This window comes from Tenrec ecaudatus, chromosome 1 (assembly GCF_050624435.1).
Source record: "Tenrec ecaudatus isolate mTenEca1 chromosome 1, mTenEca1.hap1, whole genome shotgun sequence".
Taxonomy (NCBI): Eukaryota; Metazoa; Chordata; class Mammalia; order Afrosoricida; family Tenrecidae; genus Tenrec; species Tenrec ecaudatus.
Window position 1 is genome coordinate 158364840 of NC_134530.1, and position 5482 is coordinate 158370321.

The window sequence follows — 5482 nt, forward strand, 5'->3', positions numbered from 1 at the left end:
GGTGCAGTGTAGTTAGCAAGGATGAAACCAACAACTTCCTTCTTAGTTCCCCCATCCCACATCATCATGATCTCAATTCTTCTTCTACCTTACAAATCCTGCTAGATAGACCAGAGGTACATGTACACTGACTGGTACAGAGAAACAGAATCCAGGACTGAGGAACCCCTCAGCACCAGTGGTGCGAGTGGAAGACTCTAGAAAAGGGGAACCAGTCACAGGGGCTCTGCAGATAACCCCCTCCCTGGGGATGGGACCAACAGAAAAGTGCGTGAAATGAAACATAGGACAGTGTAAAAGACAGGGCAAAATAATTATCAAGGGGTCAAGAGGCAGGGAGAAAAAAGAGTTGTTAGAAAGCAAGGGCTCAAGTAGAAAGCAACTGTTCTCAGAAAGATGGTGGCAAGAAACATGATTAGCACAGTGAATAAGGAACTATTGTTAGCGATCAATTGTAACTTCAGAAACACCAGCAACCTAAGAAGTGTATGACAATCCAATGAAATAATAACTAAACAAAGAGTAAAGCTGAAGTGAGCAAACTCTTGGAGCTATCTTGAAGCTTAAGTGAAACAAAATATAGAAATGCTACATTGTAATTGGGAACATTCAAAACTGACAGTTCTGTTTTTTTAAAACCATTATCAGGGGAGAGCGCGAACGCAGTCCCCCACTACCACAAATTATGCAGTCGAGTTTCCCACATTTGGGGAAATCGCAGGGGTCAGCACATCCGGAGTGCAATGGATAAGCCTCGCCCTGGGAAAACCACCTTCGTGATCATGGTATCTCCCCTGCCAGGTAAGTATGAGTTGCTCGCCTGCTCGCCCCACGCGCGCTCACAACCCATACACTTTACACACAGGGACACTTAGCTACCCTCGTTACAGATCGCTCCTACACCCTAAAGCACAAAACTCATTCAATATCAGACACTCCTTCTCCACAAAAGTACAGGAAATCATAACGTATTTAAGCACCACATGTGCTCATCCAGCAGCCACTGCGCTGCCTCATCTACATAAGGCTCGACGTCACCGGTAGGTGGCTGTCCTCCAGTGCAATCCGGGAACCCGCTCCTTTGCTCTTTTCTGCTCTCCTCCCACCCAGCCGCGCTGTGAGCGCTCCACCAGCCAGAGCGGGTGGAGAGGTTTGCATCACCCCTCTCTGCCTGTCTCTACCCTGTCTCTACCCCCCAGAGAAGCTGAGGTTTCCCAACGAAATCGTGGGTTCCTCAGCTGAAAAGCACTCTGGGTTTATGAATAAAGAACTAAGGGGAAAATTGAGAGTCCTTTGTTTAAGTTTATAAACCCTCGAGTGCCTGAGTCGAATTCACCTGGGGATGGAGACAGCACAGAACTTTAGTCAGTCAGGGAAATTAACAAAATAGTATTTGCATAGCAAACTCATTCGGCAGCTTATGATCTGAAGCATCAACAAGTGAGAGGCCTGCCTGGACCATGGTTTAATGCCTAACGGCCCTGAGGTCAAGGAAACCAAGGCTCAAGCCTTGAAGACCCCAGCGTCCTCACCAGCAACGCACCACAGGCTGCCTTCAGGGCTGGCTGAGATACACTGCACTTGGCAACCTTTCCCTGTTGACTTCCACTCACTGACTGTGGGCTCATCCCAGGAGAAGGGCTCTTGCCAGGGGAAGCACGTGGTCCTGGGAAAAGAGGAAGGCCCTCCGAGAGAGGCAGGCACCCAGGGGCTGCAACCATGGGCTCAGACATGGCATGGACGGTGAGGATGGTGCCGGCCAGAGCAGCGTTCGCTGTTGTGCACACAGGGCCGCTGTTGAGCTCAGAACCAACTGGCAGACACTAACAATGACCACGTGCACGAAATGGAGATGTTCTTAGCTTTTACTCTTCAACCGAGCTCTGCCCAGGGCCACGCCCTTCTCCCTTTAAAATCTTCTATTTTAATTGGTTTTCCTGGATCTACCCTTGCAGGATCTCCTTGGAACCCAGCAGCTCCTTGAATGGCAGATTCCTATCAACTGTCTCCACCTAGATGCCAAGGAGCGTTAGCCCCCCCTCTCCCCCCTCCCTCCCTCCCCTGGATTCCTGAGATCTATCCAAATGAATTCAAAGGGTTTATTCTGCCTCTCTCCTTCTCTGTTCCTGGGACTGCAACTGCATGGACAGCAGGCCACTTGCTGAAGAGACTTAGTGGCCTAGAGGTGAGCCACTGGGCTGTGGTCGGAAAGGTGTGCAGTTTGAAAGCACCAGCACCTCTGCAGGAGAGCCAGGCCTTTCTGCTCCCACAAAGAGCTACAGTGTTGCAAACTCAGCTGGCAACTCACTATGAGTTGGCATCACCTCAATGGTAATGAGCTTTTTAAGTTGAGGCCATTTGGTGGTTTCTCACAGATCAGTGATGCCGTGTTATTCTTAGTTATTTTTTTCAGCCGTACATCATTTATTGTTAAACTTGATTAGGAAGCAAAAAACCAAGGAATAAACCAGATTATTTGCCAATAGAAGTTCAAGTCATCAGATGGGGACAAAATTTGAGCCTGGGAAAATGCGGCCATGCGTGCCACCCTCTACGGAGCTCCTTACAGCCCCAGCTTGGTTCATCTCCAATGTCTTCTCTTGGAGTTGTACCTGATTTTATTACCGGTTTTCATTCGAATCCATTGGGGAATGGGCCGATTCTGCTTCAGTTTCTTGGCCAGGAATCTCTTGATCCTGAAAGTCTTATGAGACGACATGGTGAAGTCGGAGCACCACCGCACTCAGGGTGGCAGAGAAACGGAGAGAGGGAGGGGTTATTAGTTATTTTTATCTCTGAGTTTCATTTTGGACAATTTATATTGCTATGTTTACTGCAATATCCAATCTATTGTTAACATCGTCCAGAGATTTTTCACCTCTACAGTCCCCACTCCTATTTAATATCGTGCTGGAGGTTTTAGCTAACAGCATAAAGCAAGGAAGTGACATCAAAGGTATTCGTCTAGGGAAGGAAGAGGTGAAACTATCGTTATTTGCAGATGATATGATTTTATATATGGAAAATCCCAAAAGTTCCACAAGGGGAGTACTGGAAGCAATAGAGGAGTTTGGCAGAGTGGCAGGATACAAGATCAACAAACAGAAGTCCATCGGACTGTTATACACATCAGATAAGACCACAGAAGAAGAAATCAAAAAGGTGGTACCCTTCACAATAGCCAAACACAAATTGAAATATCTAGGGATACACCTGACTGAAAAAACAAAAGATCTATATAGGGAAAACTATAGAACACTATTACAAGAAACCAAGAGCGACCTCAACTAATGGAAGAATATTCCATGCTCTCTGATTGGGAGACTTAATATAGTTAAGATGTCAGTTCTGCCAAAAGCACTATATAAGTTTAATGCTATCCCGATACAATTACCATCATCTTTCTTCAAAGAAATGGAAAAACTGATTACCAACTTCATATGGAGAGGGAAGAAGCCCAGAATTAGCAGAGAACTCCTCAAGAAGAAGGACACCGTGGGAGGGCTTGCTTTACCTGACTTTGGCACATACTATGCAGCCACAGTTCTCAAAACTGCATGGTATTGGTACAATGACAGATACTCAGACCAATGGAAAAGAACTGAAAACCCAAAAATAAAAGCATCAGCATGCACACACCTGATCTTTGATAAGGACCCCAAATATATCAAATGGGAAGCCGATGCCCTCTTTAACAAGTGGTGCTGGAAAAAATGGATATCAACATGCAGATAAATGAAGCAAGACCCTCATCTCACTCCATGCACAAGAATAAACTCAAGGTGGATCACAGACCTTGAAGTTAAACCCCAAACATTAGGGCCATCAATGAGGGAATTGGGACCAACTTGAGAACTTTGGAACAGGGAATACACAGGCTATCAGAAATAGGTAAGGACACAAACACAGAGGAGGCACAAATTGACAAATGGGATATACTGAAGATAAAACACCTGTGTACATTGAAGAATTCACCAAGAGAGTAATAAGAGAGTCCACAGACTGGGAAAACATCTTTAGCAATGACACATCAGACAAAGGCCTTATTACTAAAATCTACAATACTCTGCTAGATTCCAAAAAGAAAAAAACCAATAGCCCACTGGAAGGGTGGGCAAAGGACTTGAACAGAAATTTTACAGGGACAGAAATCTGAATGGCCAACAAACATATGAGAAAATGTTCCTGATCTTTAGCCATAAGACAAATGCAAATTAAAACAACAATGAGGTACCACCTGACACCCTCAAAGGTAGCCCAATTCAAAAAATCAGAAAGCAACAAGTGTTGGAGGGGCTGTGGGGAGACAGGAACTCTCATCCACTGCTGGTGGGACTGTAAGTATGTACAGCCACTATGGAACTCAATCTGGTGATACCTAAAACAGATGGAAATAGAGTTACCATATGACCCAGCAACCCCCCTACTGGGCATATACCCAGAAGAGGCAAGAAACAAACCAAGACCAGACATCTGTGCTCCAATGTTCATTGCGGCACAGTTCACAATTGCAAGGAGTTGGAAACAACCCAAATTTCCATCAACTGACGAGTGGATTAAAAAACTGTGGTATATATATACAATATAGTACTATGCATCACTAAAAAGCAGTGATGAACGTATGAGGCACATAGCGGCATGGGAAGAACTGGAGGAAATCATGCTAAGCGAGGTAAGTCAGGCACAAAAGGACAAGTACAACATGAGCCCGCTGAGGTAAGAATTAAAAAAATTTTTAAAAGCAAAAGTAGCATAGGGAAAAAGCTACTGTATACAAATATTTTAGGGGTGAAGACTGTGTAGTATGGCAGAGACCAGACCAAAACCAGGGATGCACATGGTAGACAATGGTGGAGGAGGCGGGGAAAGGAAAACAAAAGGATGAATATAAGGAAGAAAAGGGGAGTGGGGGCGTGGGGCACTTTTTAGAATTAAAAGAAAGAAAAAAAGAAAAAAATTGATTTCTCTCCTCATCAAGCTGATACGTCCCTTCACCGCCTAAACACGTGGGACATGTTTATTACAGCTCTTCTCATATTGTGCTCATTGCATCATTCATGTCAAGTCTGTGCTTCTGTGGGCTGATTCCCAGTCCCCGAAGATTTGTGTGCTATTTTTATCTTTCTTTACATACGTTATTCTTTACTAGACCTTATGAATCTTTGGTAAATACTAGGCATCTCTACCCTTCTTGGTGTGTGCGTTGTGCTTTAAGTGGGAAGTTTACAGAGTAAATGAGCTCCCCATTGCAGTCTGTACAGATGTTCGTGACTTTGCCCGCACCCCCCCAGCCCCGCCATTGATTAGCATCCTCCTCATTTTGAAACTGGGTTCTCCTTTACATTTGTCTGGATTTCATACCTCTCATCTTTGCTTTTGGGTACATGTCCTTTTGCTTTTATATTATTTACTGCTGTTGGGGACCCCCTGAGCCCAACAGTCCACAACACATCTGCTGGGGAAACACTTGCATTCTTTCTGG

The 5482-nt window shown here is 45.0% G+C and overlaps 1 non-coding gene across 1 annotated transcript; it reads right to left on the minus strand.

Moving 5' to 3' along the window:
* Positions 1 to 645: 645 nt before the first annotated feature.
* Positions 646 to 809, minus strand: LOC142438079 (U1 spliceosomal RNA). The gene has a single exon (XR_012782541.1). It is a non-coding gene; the product is annotated as a U1 spliceosomal RNA (small nuclear RNA).
* Positions 810 to 5482: the final 4673 nt, after the last annotated feature.